This window comes from Tamandua tetradactyla, chromosome 7 (assembly GCF_023851605.1).
Source record: "Tamandua tetradactyla isolate mTamTet1 chromosome 7, mTamTet1.pri, whole genome shotgun sequence".
NCBI lineage: Eukaryota > Metazoa > Chordata > Mammalia > Pilosa > Myrmecophagidae > Tamandua > Tamandua tetradactyla.
The window spans coordinates 154,325,933-154,345,297 of record NC_135333.1 but is presented as its reverse complement, the minus strand read 5'-3'; the positions used below and the strand labels follow the sequence as shown (position 1 = coordinate 154,345,297).

At 37.6% G+C, this 19,365-nt stretch overlaps 1 protein-coding gene across 1 annotated transcript in view; it reads right to left on the bottom strand.

Moving 5' to 3' along the window:
• LRRIQ1 (leucine rich repeats and IQ motif containing 1) overlaps positions 1 to 19,365 on the bottom strand; it is a 240,336-nt gene that overhangs the window by 120,794 nt on the left and 100,177 nt on the right.

Below are 19,365 nucleotides of genomic sequence, written 5' to 3'. Positions count from 1 at the left end.
TTGCTAAACCAAGACAAGAGGAAACACTTCCTAACAAAATTATGAAGTCAATAAAGCCTTGAAGTCAAAGCCTAAAGAGAGGTTTGCAAGAAAGAAAATTTATAAGCACAAACTCTTCTTGAATATAAATGCAAAAATCCTAAAAAATATTAAATATATATATATATAAGATAATGTATTATAGCTAAAATTGTTTATTCTAGTGATGCAAGGTTTGATGTTTGAAAATGCGTGTTAGATGCATAAAATGAATTTGATAAGAGCAAAATCACATACAGAATAATAATCATCATGGTCATAAAATAATTTCATGGCAAGGCAGGAAGATGCTAAGAAAGGTAACTTCCTTAATCTGATACAGAGCTTCTATAGAAAACTTACAGGAAACATTTTACTTAGAAAGCTTGCATTCTGAGACCAGGAACTAAAAAAGAAACCTACAGACATCGCCTATATTTGACCTGTATTAGAGGTAGTGTTCAAGAAAATAAGGCAAGAAAAATAAACAACAGACATAAGGACTGGGCAAAAAGAAAGAAAATTGTCATTTTTCTCAGATGACATAATTGTGTAGACAGAATACCCAAAAGATCTGAAAGATAACACAGTAGAATTAATAAGTGATTTTAATAAAGTGGTTGAATATATGATCAATCTACTAAAATAGACTGTATTTGTATATGGTTGAATATATGATCAAGCTACAAAAATGGATTTTATTTGTATATATTAATTTAGAATAACATCTGAAAACATCTAATACCTAGGAACAAATCTAACCAAAAAATGTACAAAACTGCTATGAAGAAAACTACAATGCATTATGGAGAGATATTATAAATGGTTTAAATATATTTTGGGATATTCTATGTTCATAGATTGAAAATAAAATATTCTAAAGAAATTAGCTATCTCAAATTAATTTACAGAATCATTCCAATCTCTGGCAAAATGCTAACATTTATTTTGGAAATCGACAGGATAATTCTAAAATCCAAATGGAAAACAAAAGGATAAATAGTGGCAAATTCAATTTGGAAGAGTAGGTACAAAATTGGAGCTCTCATTAGAGTAGAAAATGAGACTTATTATAAAGCTATAGTTATTAAAATAGTGCCCCACAAGTATGTATATACAGTTGAAAATGGAAAGACTAGAGAATACATGTATGGAATTGCTTGTATTTCATCAAAGTTTCCACAGCAACTCAATGCAAAAAGTATGGTTTTTACAATAAATGGCTCTGAGTCAAATAGTTCTGGTAAGTCGTTTGGGGGTGGGGGGAAGCTTAACCCCTTCCTCACACTATACACAAAAATTAATTCATAGACTTCAATTTTAAAATTTAAGATAATACAGCTTCTAGAATATCTTAATGATATTGGATAATATCTTATGACATTAGGGTAGGCAAAGTTTCTTATATAAACCACAACCACTAAAAACTTTTTAAATGTAAAATCAGAAACTTTCTGTTCATCAAAATAAATCATAAAGAGAATGCAGTTGTAGGCCAAATAAATGCAAAGGATGACAGGTTAGTATCTAAGATACATAAACAATTTATCTGGATCATTAAGAAAAAGATGGACAACCCAACTGAAAAATGCACAAAACACTTGAACACATTTGCTACAAAAATGTATATCTAAATAACCAGTACGCATACGAAAAGGTATTAAACATCATGAGGGAAATGCAAATTAGAACAGTAAGATACCACCACACACCTATGTGAAGGTGGGATATAGAGAGATATGAAAATGCAAAGTATTAGTGAGGATAGAGCACAGCTGACACTCTCAGATTCTGCTAATGGGACTGTAAATTGATACAATCCCTTTGAAATACTGTTGGGCACTCTCTGCCAAACACAGACATACCTTGAGACCCAACAATTATATTTCCAACAGGAATAAGTGAATATGTGCATCAAAAAGACACAGCTTGGGCGGGTCACGGTGGCTCAGCAGGCAAGAATGCTTGCCTACTATGCTAGAGGACCCCGGTTTAAAAAAAAAAAAAAAAAAAAAGACAGCTTCTTTAGTCATAGTGGACAGTACTAGAAATAAACCAAATTCCATCAACAATAGAGAATATTCTTAAAAAGTGGTATATTAAAATAATTGCATACTATGTAGCAATTAAAAAGAATTAACTACGGATACACTAAAAACCTGGGTAAATCTCAAGGAAATAATATATTGGGAAACAAACAAAAAGCATATGCTTTTTCGTATTTTTATGATGTTCAAAATAAGCAAAACCAATCCATGATAATGGAAGTCTGAATACTGGAAGAAGGCATGAGGAAATCTTCTGCGATGTTTATGTACTGTACCTTGATCTTAGTATTGGTTTTGCGGGTGAATATATAGAAAATCACATAGCTACATGCCTAAGATATATTCACCTTTACTATAGATTCTATGTTACATTTTCATAGAAAGTTTTTAAAAAATACTTATCAAATATTTCATGAGTGCCTATGTTTTGTCCCACTATACTATATTCTCTGGAAATAAAATAGTGAATAAGTATTTTCTTTTAAAAGTTTACAGACTAGCAGGAAGGACAGACAAAACTCACACAAATAAGAACACTGCAAAAAAGTGATAAATACTTTGCAGTAAAAATAAATATTTAGAAAGTGAAAAATTACATCAAACAAGAATGTTGAAACAGATCTACAAGAAAAGCTGAGTACAGGAAGATCAAGTGAAAAGACCCTGTACTTGGAAAGAGCCTGGCACGATAAAACTAAAGAATAATCATTAAAAGACTAGAAATAGAACTTGCAAGTTCCAAAGAAATAGGACTTTAAAAAGAAATTAAACACACACGCAAACACAGAGTATAAAATGGAAACTAAAAGAGAGAAAATAAACATAGGAAATTCACGTATGGCAAAAAAGAAAATAAAAATAAAATGGTAGAAATATTTTATGCAGAGAAATGACATCATCTAATTTATATTTAAATATCATTTTCTTCAATTCTAATATGGATATTATTTCCATTTTGACATTTTTGAGATCGAGTTGCCCAAGTGGAGTTATGATGTAATTATCATTGCTTAATTTTGTCTGAAAAGAACAAGAAAGTCCCAGCATAGGGGATGGGTGCCTCTGGCTTAGAAGAAACTCTAGGAGATAAGAGTGGAGACCCTTCTTAAAAGATGCTGCATCACTCAATGATCTTTATGATACAGAAGACAATATTATATAGAAAGCAAAATGTTGATAATTGGGGAAACATTTCAGAAGAATAGCATAGCCTTTGTGAAGTATTTTGAGAAATTCTTTAAAGAATTTAATTCATTTACATTTTTTAATGTATGAAAAGAGCAATGACAAAATTCCATGTCTAAATCAATGAACTGAATATGCATAAAATATAATTTAAATTAAAATGTTAACTAAATTACTAGCAAACCTTTGGATTACACAACCATCTATATAACTGCTTGGAGAATAGGGTACAAAATGAGCAAGCTAATGATGTAAAAACCAAGTGTAGGTTCCGTGTCTTCCCATGCAAAAATAAAAAAGCAAGTGTAGGAAAAAAGATGCCATTTTGATTAAAGCATATGGAAGCCATAGGGGAGAAGTGGTGGATATGGCTGCATAAATAATTTGCTACCTTATTGTGGAACACTTAAATAGCAATTTAAGATATTTGTTCTCATTTTGGTTGGCAAAAGGAACCACTAATGGTGATCAGGGCATTACGATCAGAATTATATGTAACAATGAATAATTGGTAAACAGTGTGCACAAGACACTGGAGTAATGTGAAAAAAATTAGCATGGCAATTAGTTAGAAATCTTTTATAACTGAAAGGAAAATAGTCACAGAAGTCAGAAATGGGTTAGTGGTCCTAAAAAATGTTGAGAAGGAGACACATTTGAGACACATTAGATAAAGAAACAGACATTGTTGTCTGAATATACTTGCATGTGAAAAAAAAGGCAAATAACAGAGAATTACAATTAGGGTACCTGAAAATATAGTAAAACAGGAAATCTGGGAAGAAGAGCTGGTTTGGAGTGAAGGCAGGGTAATACCACTTCAATTTCTGATGTGTTGTGTGTGAAGTATTTTGTGCTATGGAAATAGAATGTTTAGTGAACTGCTGGAAATAAAGACTAGAACCGTGGAGAGATTATAGGCCAGTCAGGAAATACAAATATTCAGTGCATTATTTCTCTTCAATTACCAACTCCTCCCAAAAATCACACAGTTCATTGCATACATTTTACCAGTGATATTATGTTGTAACTCTGTTAATCAGGCAAAGGAATTGGAAACATAGGGTGAAGTATATCTCTATAGTCAACTATCATGATTTTTTGGTAGTGTTAATATTTCAAAAAGCTTTGTATATTTTATTTTAGTAAGTGTTATCAAATCAGAAAGAACAGAAATAGGCCTTGCATTAACACAATTTATTCTCCAAAAGTATTTTCCATATTGAAGTTCATTATGAACAAATTCTATTCGATGAAGAAAGTAGGCTTCAATTAACTCACCTCTTTTAAAATCAGGTAAATTACTTTGAAAGACATCAGAAAGAAATTTACAGTGGCATGTAAACTAGAAATGTTTTGCACATACCGTATGCGTATTTTTAAAGCATTTATTTTGTTTTCAAGACAACTAGGCTTTTTTTCCAGTAAATAGAAATAAAACACATTTTTCCCTAAAAGCAAGTAACTAGCTTTATAAGGAAATTTCATGAGGCCAACAGTTTAATTCCTTTGAGCATTTGAGTTTTCAACAAAGAAAGGATGTGGCGTAATTGAAATTTTACAATTATATTATCCATGCATCAATTGAAAATGGCATTGTGATGGTTAGGGTCTGGTGTCCACTTGGCCAGGTGATTATGCCCAGTTATCTGGTTAGGCAAGCACTGGCCTGACCATTGCTGCAAGGATATTTTGTGAATGGTTGATAAACCAGAAGGCTGGTACATTAAATCATCAGTCAGTTGGTAGCATCTGTGACTGATTACATCTGTGATCAACCAAGGTGTGTCTCTCTCACAATGAGATAATCCAATCAGCTGAAGGCTTTTAAGGAAGAGGAGAGACTCTTACTGCTTCTTTAACCAGTGAGCCTCTCCTGTGGAGTTCATTCAGACCCTTCATCAGAGCTGCCAGCTCCACAGCCTGCCCTATGAATTTTGGACTCTTCCATTCCCATGCCGGCATGAGACACCTTTATAAATCTCATATTTACAGATCTTTCCTGTTGGTTCTATTTCTCTAGAGAACTTTGACTAACACAGCTTGGTGCCAGGAGTGGTTCTTGAGAAACAGAGGCTTAAAAATGGGTTTTAACAATTGGTTTTCTACTCAGACTAGACTCAGAGGCACTAATGATTCTGTTTCTAAAAGTCAAGGTGGCACTGACAGTCCATAGAGTGAGTTGGCAAAAGAGATATTCAAAATATCACTAATAAATTCTGCTAACTGTATGCTTATATGAGTCAAGGCTCTAGGTGAGAATGTTTCTTGGTACCTTAACGGAATTTTGTGGAATAAAGAAGCATAATGATGTTGGCTGGTTGTTGTTAGATATGCTGGATACAGTGATGAGGGAAAGGGATGAGCTGAAGGTTTCAAATTTGCACCTTAAGTGCTGTACGAATGATGTAAAAGTTTCCATGTGTGCCCTGAAAGAAAATCTCATTTCCTGTGATTGCAGATTTTAGGTGTCTGAAAATCAGACACAAAGCCTCATTGTACGAGTAGCAGATTTACAACATAAACTAAAATCTCAACCTTGCAGAGTGTCTAATGTTAAAGTAAGGGATTGGAAAATTGATTGGAAAAGAATGGGATCCTGAAACATGGGATGGTGATATATGGCTTGATAATGATGGCAATGGGGAGAACGGATCCCTGGAATTCACCAAGCCCTTGCTAGAGAGACCTGTAATGGACTACCCTGAGGAAACAGCTTCTCGGCCTCCAGTCTGCCCAGAGGAGTCTGCCACCTAAGGAGATTAACAATTCAGTGCCTGCTAACTCTGTCATACCTTCCCTGGGAAAACAGTTCTCATTCATCTGTCTGGAGCAATTAATCCTGTTTTACCAGATGAAACTGCAAAGGAATGCCTGAGGCTTGAAATATGCTTCTATTTCTTTTCATAACCTACCATTCTCATTCCTCTTTTCTTCAAGATTTATAACTAGACTAAAGTCCTAACAGTTGACAAAAAGGTGAGGTACAAAGTGTGATCTATGAGGAATTATGCTATATTGCAAAAGAACTGCATGAGTTTTCTAATCAATATAGACAGAAATCAGGGGAATATATGTGGGAATGGATATTAAGGGTGTGGGATAATGATAGAAGGAATATAAAGTTGGATCAAGCTGAATTTATTGATATGGGCCCACTAAGCAGAAATTCTGCATTCAATGTTGTAGCTCGAGGGGTCAGTAAGAGCATTAACAATTTGTTTGGATGGTTGCCTGAAACATGGATCAAAAGGTGGCTGACATTAACTGAAGTCAAAGTGTCAGAAATGTCCTGGTATAATATAGATGAGGGGATCCAGAGGCTTAGAGAGATGGAAATGTTAGAGTGGATTTATCATGGAAGACCTGCTCACATAACCCAGGAATGTCCAGAGGACACATCTTTCACCAATACTTTAAGAAATAAATTCATGAGACTAGTGCCATTATCTCTAAAGAGCTGTGTAGTTGCCCTCCTCTGTAGGTCAGATATAATTGTGGGAACTGCTGTCACTGAGCTGGAATCCTTACACAATGGGGATGATCGGATCCCAAGGTAGCAGAAGCCATGTGGTGACAGTTAATCACTGTAGGTAAAGTAGGCGTGGCCATCATAGTGGACAGCAGACTCAGAGCAGCAGTGAAAATAATTTTTTTTTAAAACTTTTTAATTGTATAGTATAACATATATACAAAGCAAAGGAATAAAAAAGCAATAATTTTCAAAGGACTCTTCAACAAGTAGTTACAGGACAGATCCCAGAGTTTGTCATGGGCTGCCATGCAATCCTCTCAGATTTTTCCTTCTAGCTGCTCCAGAATATCGGAGGCTTGTAGACTTAATTTTTTTTTTTATCACCACAATCGACTTTTTTTCTTTCTTTTTTTGTGAAAAATAACATATACACAAAAAAGCAATAAATTTCAAAGCACAGCACCACTATTAGTTGTACAACATATTTCAGAGTGTGACATAGGTTACAATTCTACAATTTTAAGGTTTTATTCTAGATGCTCTAAGACACTGGAAGTGAAGAGATATCAGTTTAATAATTCAGCAATCATAAACACTTGTTAAATCCTACCTTCTCTATATAACTCCACCATCACCTTTGATCTTTCTGTCCCTCTCTTTAGGGGTGTTTGGCTATGGCCATTCTAACATTTTATGTTGGAAAGGTCTGTCACTAATATGGGGTAGGGATTTGGTACTATTTCATGTTCTGGAGAGGCTGGACCCTCTAGGTTTCAGGACTTATCTGGTCCAGGGACCCATCTGGAGGCTTTAGGCTTTTGAAAAGTTACTCTCATGAATGGAACCCCTGTGGAATCTTCTATATTGCCGTAGGTATTCTTTTTTTTTTTTTTTTTTTTTTATTAATTAACGGAAAAAAAAAAGAAATTAACCAACATTTAGAAATTATACCATTCTACATATGCAATCAGTAATTCTTAACATCATCACATAGATGCATGATCATCGTTTCTTAGTACATTTGCATCGGTTTAGAAGAACTAGCAACACAACAGAAAAAGATATAGAATGTTAATATAGAGAAAAAAATAAAAGTAATAACAATAGTAAAAAAAAAAAGTAAACAAATAACCAGACAGACAAAAACGAAAAAAACAAACAAAACAAACAAACAAAAAACAAAAACAAACAAAAAAACAAAAACCTATAGCTCAAATGCAGCTTCATTCAGTGTTTTAACATGATTACATTACAATTAGGTATTATTGTGCTGTCCATTTTTGAGTTTTTGTATCTAGTCCTGTTGCACAGTCTGTATCCCTTCAGCTCCAATTACCCATTATCTTACCTTGTTTCTAACTCCTGCTGGACTCTGTTACCAATGACATATTCCAAGTTTATTCTCGAATGTCGGTTCACATCAGTGGGACCATACAGTATTTGTCCTTTAGTTTTTGGCTAGACTCACTCAGCATAATGTTCTCTAGGTCCATCCATGTTATTACATGCTTCATAAGTTTATCCTGTCTTAAAGCTGCATAATATTCCATCGTATGTATATACCACAGTTTGTTTAGCCATTCGTCTGTTGATGGACATTTTGGCTGTTTCCATCTCTTTGCAATTGTAAATAACGCTGCTATAAACATTGGTGTGCAAATGTCCGTTTGTGTCTTTGCCCTTAAGTCCTTTGAGTAGATTCCCAGCAATGGTATTGCTGGGTCGTATGGCAATTCTATATTCAGCTTTTTGAGGAACCGCCAAACTGCCTTCCACAGTGGTTGCACCATTTGACATTCCCACCAACAGTGGATAAGTGTGCCTCTTTCTCCACATCCTCTCCAGCACTTGTCATTTTCTGTTTTGTTGATAATGGCCATTCTGGTGGGTGTGAGATGATATCTCATTGTGGTTTTGATTTGCATTTCTCTAATGGCCAGGGACATTGAGCATCTATTCATGTGCTTTTGGCCATTTGTATTTCCTCTTCTGAGAGGTGTCTGTTCAAGTCTTTTTCCCATTTTGTAATTGGGTTGGCTGTCTTTTTGTTGTTGAGTTGAACAATCTCTTTATAAATTCTGGATACTAGACTTTTATCTGATATGTCGTTTCCAAATATTGTCTCCCATTGTGTAGGCTGTCTTTCTACTCTCTTGATGAAGTTCTTTGATGCACAAAAGTGTTTAATTTTGAGGAGCTCCCATTTATTTATTTCCTTCTTCAGTGCTCTTGCTTTAGGTTTAAGGTCCATAAAACCGCCTCCAATTGTAAGTTTCATAAGATATCTCCCTACATTTTCCTCTAACTGTTTTATGGTCTTAGACCTGATGTTTAGATCTTTGATCCATTTTGAGTTAACTTTTGTATAGGGTGTGAGATATGGGTCCTCTTTCATCCTTTTGCATATGGATATCCAGTTCTCTAGGCACCATTTATTGAAGAGACTGTTCTGTCCCAGGTGAGTTGGCTTGACTGCCTTATCAAAGATCAAATATCCATAGATGAGAGGGTCTATATGTGAGCACTCTATTCGATTCCATTGGTCGATATATCTATCTTTATGCCAATACCATGCTGTTTTGACCACTGTGGCTTCATAATATGCCTTAAAGTCAGGCAGCGCGAGACCTCCAGCTTCGTTTTTTTTCCTCAAGATGTTTTTAGCAATTCGGGGCACCCTGCCCTTCCAGATAAATTTGCTTATTGGTTTTTCTATTTCTGAAAAATAAGTTGTTGGGATTTTGATTGGTATTGCATTGAATCTGTAAATCAATTTAGGTAGGATTGACATCTTAACTATATTTAGTCTTCCAATCCATGAACACGGTATGCCCTTCCATCTATTTAGGTCTTCTGTGATTTCTTTTAACAGTTTTTTGTAGTTTTCTTTATACAGGTCTTTAGTCTCTTTAGTTAAATTTATTCCTAGGTATTTTATTCTTTTAGTTGCAATTGTAAATGGGATTCATTTCTTGATTTCCCCCTCAGCTTGTTCATTACTAGTGTATAGAAATGCTACAGATTTTTGAATGTTGATCTTGTAACCTGCTACTTTGCTGTACTCATTTATTAGCCCTAGTAGTTTTGTTGTGGATTTTTCTGGGTTTTCGACGTATAGTATCATATCGTCTGCAAACAGTGATAGTTTTACTTCTTACTTTCCAATTTTGATGCCTTGTATTTCTTTTTCTTGTCTAATTGCTCTGGCTAGAACCTCCAACACAATGTTGAATAATAGTGGTGAGAGTGGACATCCTTGTCTTGTTCCTGATCTTAGGGGGAACGTTTTCAATTTTTCCCCATTAAGGATGATATTAGCTGTGGGTTTTTCATATATTTCCTCTATCATTTTAAGGAAGTTCCCTTGTATTCCTATCTTTTGAAGTGTTTTCAACAGGAAAGGATGTTGACTCTTGTCAAATGCCTTCTCTGCATCAATTGAGATGATCATGTGATTTTTCTGCTTTGACTTGTTGATATGGTGTATTACATTAATTGATTTTCTTATGTTGAACCATCCTTGCATACCTGGGATGAATCCTACTTGGTCATGGTGTATAATTCTTTTAATGTGTGTTGGATACGATTTGCTAGAATTTTATTGAGGATTTTTGCATCTATATTCATTAGAGAGATTGGTCTATAGATTTCTTTTTTTGTAATATCTTTGCCTGGTTTTGGTATGAGGGTGATGTTGGCTTCATAGAATGAATTAGGTAGTTTTCCCTCCACTTCAATTTTTTTGAAGAGTTTGATTTAGGTAGTTTTCCCTCCACTTCGATTTTTTTGAAGAGTTTGAGGAGAGTTGGTACTAATTCTTTCTGGAATGTTTGGTAGAATTCACATGTGAAGCCGTCTGGTCCTGGACTTTTCTTTTTAGGAAGCTTTTGAATGACTGATTCAATTTCTTTACTTGTGATTGGTTTGTTGAGGTCATCTATTTCTTCTTGAGTCAAAGTTGGTTGCTCATGTCTTTCCAGGAACCCGTCCATTTCATCTAAATTGTTGTATTTATTAGCGTAAAGTTGTTCATAGTATCCTGTTATTACCACCTTTATTTCTGTGAGGTCAGTAGTTATGTCTCCTCTTCCATTTCTGATCTTATTTATTTGCATACTCTCTCTTCTTCTTTTTGTCAATCTTGATAAGGGCCCATCAATCTTATTGATTTTCTCATAGAACCAACTTCTGGTCTTATTGATTTTCTCTGTTGTTTTCATGTTTTCAATTTCATTTATTTCTGCTCTGATCTTTGTTATTTCTTTCCTTTTGCTTGCTTTGGGATTAGTTTGCTGTTCTTTCTCCAGTTCTTCCAAGTGGACAGTTAATTCCTGCATTTTTGCCTTTTCTTCTTTTCTGATATAGGCATTTAGGGCAATAAATTTCCCCCTTAGCACTGCTCTTGCTGCGTCCCATAAGTTTTGGTATGTTGTATTTTCATTTTCATTCACCTCGAGGTATTTACTAATTTCTCTTGCAATTTCTTCTTTGACCCACTCGTTGTTTAAGAGTGTGTTGTTGAGCCTCCATGTATTTGTGAATTTTCTGGCACTCTGCCTATTATTGATTTCCAACTTCATTCCTTTATGATCCGAGAAAGTGTTGTGTATGATTTCAATCTTTTTAAATTTGTTAAGACTTGCTTTGTGACCCAGCATATGGTCTATCTTTGAGAATGATCCATGAGCACTTGAGAAAAAGGTGTATCCTGCTGTTGTGGGATGTAATGTCCTATAAATGTCTGTTAAGTCTAGCTCATTTATAGTAATATTCAGATTCTCTATTTCTTTGTTGATCCTCTGTCTAGATGTTCTGTCCATTGATGAGAGTGGTGAATTGAAGTCTCCAACTATTATGGTATATGTGTCTATTTCCCTTTTCAGTGTTTGCAGTGTATTCCTCACGTATTTTGGGGCATTCTGATTCGGTGCGTAAATATTTATGATTGTTATGTCTTCTTGTTGAATTGTTCCTTTTATTAGTATATAGTGTCCTTCTTTGTCTCTTTTAACTGTTTTACATTTGAAGTCTAACTTGTTGAATATTAGTATAGCTACTCCTGCTCTTTTCTGGTTGTTATTTGCATGGAATATCTTTTCCCAACCTTTCACTTTCAACCTATGTTTATCTTTGGGTCTAAGATGTGTTTCCTGTAGACAGCATATAGAAGGATCCTGTTTTTTAATCCATTCTGCCAGTCTATGTCTTTTGATTGGGGAATTCAGTCCATTAACATTTAGTGTTATTACTGTTTGGATAATATTTTCCTCTAACATTTTGCCTTTTGTATTATATATATCATATCTGACTTTCCTTCTTTCTATACTCTTCTCCATACCTCTCTCTTCTGTCTTTTCATATCTGACTCTAGTGCTCCCTTTAGTATTTCTTGCAGAGCTGGCCTCTTGGTCACAAATTCTCTCAGTGACTTTTTGTCTGAGAATGTTTTAATTTCTCCCTCATTTTTGAAGGACAATTTTGCTGGATATAGGAGTCTTGGTTGGCAGTTTTTCTCTTTTAGTAATTTAAATATATCATCCCACTGTCTTCTAGCCTCCATTTTTTCTGCTGAGAAATCTACAGATAGTCTTATTGGGTTTCCCTTGTATGTGACAGATTGTTTTTCTCTTGCTGCTTTGAAGATCCTCTCTTTCTCTTTGACCTCTGACATTCTAACTAGTAAGTGTCTTGGAGAACACCTATTTGGGTCTATTCTCTTTGGGGTGTGCTGCACTTCTTGGATCTGTAATTTTAGGTCTTTCATAAGAGTTGGGAAATTTTCAGTGATAATTTCTACCATTAGTTTTTCTCCTCCTTTTCCCTTCTCTTCTCCTTCTGGGATGCCCACAACACATATATTTGTGCGGTTCATATTGTCCTTGAGTTCCCTGATACCCTGTTCAAATTTTTCCATTCTTTTCCCGATAGTTTCTGTTTCTTTTTGGAATTCAGATGTTCCATCCTCCAAATCACTAATTCTATCTTCTGTCTCTTTAAATCTATCATTGTAGGTATCCATTGTTTTTCCATGTTTTCTACTTTGTCCTTCACTTCCATAAGTTCTGTGATTTGTTTTTTCAGTTTTTCTATTTCTTCTTTTTGTTCAGCCCATGTCTTCTTCATGTCCTCCCTCAATTTATCGATTTCATTTTTGAAGAGGTTTTCCATTTCTGTTCATATATTCAGCATTAGTTGTCTCAGCTCCTGTATCTCATTTGAACTATTGGTTTGTTCCTTTGACTGGGCCATATTTTCAATTTTTTGAGCGTGATCCATTATCTTCTGCTGGCGTCTGGGCATTTAGTCAGATTTCCCTGGGTGTTGGATCCAACAATTTGGAGGATTTTTCTGTGAAATCTCTGGGCTCTGTTTTTCTTATCCTGCCCAATAGGTGGCGCTCGTGGCACACGTTTGTCTGCGGGTCCCACCAGTAAAAGGTGCTGTGGGTCCTTTAACTTTGGAAAACTCTTGCCATCGGAGAGGTTCGCCAGCCGAAGCGGCTTGGAAGAGTGCCAGCCGGCCCGGGGTCCTAACACAGGGAGGGTTGCTGGCCGCCACAGCCCGGGAGAGCGCCCGTCCTAATTTCCTAGTTGGCCCGGGGTGCCAAGCGCGGCAGGAGGGCGCCAGCTGCTGCGGCCCACCCGGGAGAGTGCACCGTTCCCGGGGAGTCACGTGTTTGGAAGGGGCCCCCCCCGTCACCGTTCTCTGCGGCCTGGGGATTTCTGATCCAATTCTCTCAGTTGGTCCAGGGGGCCGCGCGTGGTGTGGGCGCCAGCCGCCACGGCTTGAGGGGACCACCTGTCCAATTCTCCCAGCCGGCCCGGGAAGGGGGAAGGGAGGGACTCCAGCCGCTTGCCACCCCGCCCAGTGAAGCCCGCGCCCCTTGGCGATTTCACCAGAGCGGGTTCTCTCAGCCAGTCAGCCATTCCAGGATGGGGTACGCTGTCTTTTTGATCTTTGTCGTGTCTCTGGGAGCTGTTCTGTATCGTTTCTACTCCCCTAGTAGCTGTTCTGGAGGAGGAACTAAGATCCGCACGTCTTACTAAGCCGCCATCTTCTCCAGAAGCCAGTGAAAATAATTTGACTTGCAGAGACTTATGGCATTGGCTAATAGATCAGGGGGTACCTAGAAGTAAAGGAGATGGGCAGTCTACTGAATTCTCTTTGAGTTGTATAAGCAGAAGAATTCCAGGCAACAGAAGTCTAATCTGAATTACAAAAACAGAGAGCCACAGTCCCTTACTCATTCCCAGACTTGAAACAGTTTACAGACCTAGAGCCCTTGGGGAAGCATGCTTTTATACTGCCCAAAATTTACATCATTAACCTTCCCCCTAGCCTTCCCCAAGGAGAACTACATCCTTTTATCAGGGTGACTGTGTACTAGGGAAAAGGAAATGATCAGATATTTCACGGATTATTGCACACTGGCTCAGAAGTGACACTCATTCCAGGAGACCCAAAACATCACTCTGGTCCACCAGTTAGAGTAGTGGCTTATGGAGGTCAGGTGATCAATGGAGTTTTAGCTCAAGTCCATCTACAGTGGGTCCAGAAGTGTCCCCAGACCTATTCTGTGGTCATTTCCCCAGTTTCATGAATCAACATACTCAGAAAATGATAGAATCCCCACATGGGTTTTCTGAGTCATGTAGTGAGGGCTATTAGGGTATAAAAGGCCAAGTGGAAGCCACTAGAACTGCCCCTACCTAGCAAAATTGTGGATCAGAAGCAATACCATATTCCTGTAGGCACTGAAGATTAGTGTCACCTTAAGGACTTGAAAGATGCAGGGATGGTGATTTCCACATCCCCATTCAACTCTCCTATTTGACTTTTTGCAGAAAACATATGGGACTTGGAGGATGATAGTAGATTATCATAAATTCAATCAGGTGATGATTCCAATTGCAACTGCTATTCCAATTGTGGTATTATTGCTTGAACAAATCAACACATTGCCTGGTACCTGGTAATTGATTTGAAAAATGCTTTTTTTCTCAATAGCTGTCAGTAAGGACCACCAGAAACAGTTTGCATTCAACTGGCAAGGCCAGCAGTATACCTTCACTGTCCTGCCTCAAGGTATATCAACTCTCGAGCCCTATGTCACAATTATGTTCAAAAGGAACTTGATTGTTTCTCCCTTCCACAAGACATCACACTGGTCCTTTGTATTGATGATATGCTGATGGGATCTAGTGAGCAAGAAGTAGCAACTACTCCAGATTTACTGGTAAAGCATTTGCATATCAGGGGATGGAAGATAAATCCAATAAAAATACAGGGGTATGATGCAATGGTGGTGCAGTGGTTGATTTTGGGTGGGCAGTGGTAGCTCAGTGGCAGTGTTCTCACCTGCCATACAGGGAACCCAGGTTCGATTCTTGGTGCCTGTCCATGCAAAAAAAAAATGAAAAAAATACAGGAGTCTTCTACCTCAATGAAACTTCTAGGTATCTGTAGTGATGTGGGGCATACAGAGATATCCCCTCTAAGGTGAAGGATAAGATGTTGTAGCATCTGGCCCCTCCTATGACCAAAAGAGAGGCAAATGCCTGGTTGGTCTCTGATTTTTGGAGACAACCTATTTCTCATTCAGGTGTGCCACTCCAGCCCATTTACTGAGGGACCAGAAAATCTGCTAGTTTTGAGTGCACACTGGAACAAAAGGAGACACTGGGACATGTCCAGGCTGCTATGCAAGCTGCTTTGCCACTTGGGCCATATGATCCAGCAGATCCAATGGTGCTGGAAGTGTCAGTGGGAAATAGGAATACTTTCCAGAGCCTTTGGCAGGCCCCTATAGGAGAATCACAACACAGACCCTTAGGATTTTTGAGCAAATCCTTGTCATCCGCTGCAGATAACTACTCTCCTACAGCTCTTAGCCTGCTACTGGGTATTAGCAGAGACTGAAGGCTTAACCATGGGCCCCCAAGTTACCATGAGACCTAAGTTGCCTATTATGAGCTAGGTGCTATCTGACCCACCATGCCATAATGTTGCGTGTGCACAGCAGCACTCCATCATAAAATGGAAATTCTATATTATAGATAGGACTTTAACAGGTCCTGAAAGCACAAGTAAGTTATATGAGGAAGTGGCCCAAATGCCCATGGCCCCAACCCCTGCCACATTACCATCTCTTACCCAGATCAGAGCTATGGCTTCTTGGGGAGTTCCTTACAGTCAGTTAACTGAGGAAGAGAAAACTTGCCTAGTTTATAGATGGTTCTACATAATATGCAGGAACCACCCAGAAGTGAACAGTTGGCAGCACTACAACCCCATTCTGGGATGTCCTTAAAGGACAGTGGTGAGAGGAAATCCTCCCAGCGGGTAGAACTTCGAGCAGTGCACATGGTTGTTCATTTTACTTTGAAGAACTGGCCAGAAGTGAATTTGCATACTGACTCATGGGTTATTGTTAATCATTTGGCTGGTTGGCCAGGGATTTGGAAGGAGCATGATTGGAAAACTGGTGACAAAGAGGTCTGAGGATTGACCTTTCTGAGTGGGCAAAGAGCATAAGGATATTTGCATCTCATGTGACTGTTCAACAGAGGGTGACTTCAGCAAAGAAAGGTTTTAATAATCAAGTGAATAAGATGACCCATTTTGTGGATACAAATCATACTCTTTTTGGTCACTCCTGCCATTGTCCAACAGGTTCATGAACAAAGTGGGCATGGTGGTAGGGATGGGGGTCATGCATGGGCTCAGCAACATGGACTTCCACTCACCAAGGCTACCCTGGCTAAGGCCATTGCTGAGTGCCCAATCTGCCAGCAGCAGAGACTCACACTCAGTCCCCAATATGGTACTATTCCCTGAGGTGATCAGCCTGCTACCTGGTGGTAGGTTGATTAAAGTGGACTATTTCTATCATGGAAAGGGCAGCAATTTGTTCTAACTGGAATAGACACACACTCTGTATGCATTTGCATTCCCTGCATACAATGTTTCTGCAAAAATTACCATCCAAGGATTTAGCCTTATTCACCATCATGGTATTCCACACTGCATTGCTTCTGATCAAGGAAATCAATACACAGCAAAAGAAGTACAAGAATGGGCACATGCTTATGGAATTCTCTGTCCTTACCATGTTCCCCATCATCCAGAGGCAGCTGGGTTTACAAAATAGTGGAATGGCCTTTTTTTTTTTTTTTGAAGACCCAATTATAATGCCAACTATGCAGCAATACCTTGCAGGGTTGGGGCAATGTTCTCCAAGGGGCTGTGTATACTCTAGATCAGCATCCACTCTATGGTGCTGCTTCTCCCATAGCCAGGATTCATGGTTCCATGAATCAAGGGGTGGAAATGGGAATGGCACCACTCACTATCACCCCTAGTGATCTACTAGAAACATTTTTGCTTCCTGTCCCTGAAACCCTAAGCTCTCCTGGTCTATAGATCTTAGCTCCCAAAGGAGGAGTGCTTCTACCAGGAGACATAACAATGATTCCATCGAACTAGAAGTCAAAATGCTACCTGGCCACTTTGGTCTTCTTATGCCACTGAATCAACGGGCACAAAAAGATAACACTGTTCTGTCCCCTGACTATCGAGGGGAAATAGGACGGCAACTGAACAATGGAAGTAAAGAGGAGTTTTCCTGGAATACCGGAGATCCCTTAGAACATGTTAGTACTACTGTGCCCTGTGATAAAAGTCAATGGAAAATTGCAACAACCCAATCCAGGCAGGACTACCAATGGCTCAGAAACTTCACAAATAGAGGTCTGGGTCATCCCATCTAGCAAAGAACCATGGCCAGCTGAAGTGCTTGCTGAGGGTAAAGGGAACATAGAATGGATCGTAAAAGAAGGTAGTGATAAATATGAACTATGACCACGTGGCCAGTTACAGAAACAAGGAGTGTGATTATATGAATATTTCCTCCCTGTGTTTTGTTATGAGTATGTTTGCATTTGTACATAAGCAAATATCTTGCTTTCTTCTTATCATATGACATAAATTGTATTGTTCATGTTATAATATTTAAGTCATAGGATATGAAGTTTAAGAGTTAATGTTGCCTAAGGACTTGCACTCTATTCTGGAGGGATGTAGCATGTTTCTGGTTGTATGCAGGACAGTTGAGTGTTGAAACACATGTCTGTTGCTGTGTTCTATTTGGAAATTAAGCATGTTTCAAGTTGATGTGTGTAGCTGCCAGTGTGACAAGGAGTGGCCTGTGATAGTTAGGTTCTGGTGTCAACTTGGCAAAGTGATTATGCCTAGTTGTTTGCTCAGGCAAAGACTGGCCTAACCGTTGTTAACAAGGATATTTCATGGCTGGTCGATAAACTGGAGGGCTGGTATACTAAATCATCAGCCAAATGATTGCATCTGTATACAACTGCGATTAACTAAGGCATGCCTCCCACAACAAGATAATTCAATCAGTTGAAGAATTTTAAGAGAGACTCTCACTGCTTCTTCAGCCAGGTATCCTCTCCTCTAGGGGTTTGTTCAGACCTTTTATAAGAGCTGCCAGCTTCACAGCCCGCCCTGTGGATTTTGGACTTTCCATTCCCATTCTCGGGTGAGACATCTTAAAACTCACATTTACAGTTCTCTCCTGTTGATTCTGGTACTCTAGAGAACCCTGACTAACATAGTATTCAATTCCGATATTTCAAGAAGTAGGCTGTTCAAAAATCTGTTTACTATCCAAACAGAATAATATTGAATTTTTTAAAGGCTTGCTTTCAATCATGGCTGTGACTATAAGTAGAAAAACAATTCAGGTATAGACAACAGTATTTTATAGTTACACTAGCTTCATTTTCATAGTCATATTACTGCAATTTTCATCTTAATTTTTGAGCAAAACTTAAAGATTAACAGTTACTATCATACTTCAGTGTTAAAATAAAATTTAGAGATCCTCAGTCAACTATATTTCATGGAAAAGTGGGGAAAATATATAAAATAGATTTTAGTTCTCCTGATTGAATTTTGGAAAATACTGATATCAAACATCAAAAATCTCATTGATGTGTCACAAAAGTACATAAGAAACTCTCAGAATTGGGGATATACAACAATATCACTCATTTTTATTTTCTAGAGAACACATTTAAATAATAAAAAAATAAATTATTATACCAATTATTGTGAGAAGGTATCTAGTCAAAGACACTTAAAGCTGATTTTGATAAAATCAAAACAATCTTAGCATGTATTTTTTAATATTTAGTAACAGAATGACCTACAGTTGAAGCCATTTTTGTCACCACAATCTGGACCTGCTGTAGAAAGTTTCCTTGCTCTGAGTCTTACTCAACCTGGAGCAGTATTTCCAAGCAAGGATTATGCTGCCTATCCATTTTAGTGGTGGAAAAAGCAAGAAGTAACAATTTATTTTTTACTTTGGGGGTTTGTTCCAGCATAACCCAGTTTGTTAGACTCCTAAATATTTCACTGCTTTAGTGAAGCCCTGAGTCTTCATTAGGTTTATGTCTTACCATCAAACCCTTGCTTACCACTCCTTACCTAAGCTCTGTGGTATAAAAAAAATTAAGTAGGCTCCCTTTAATACATCTGATGTATAAGAATACCATGAATACAATGATCAGAGTGTACCTCATGAACAAGTTTTAAGAGAGATAAAGAGAACTTTGT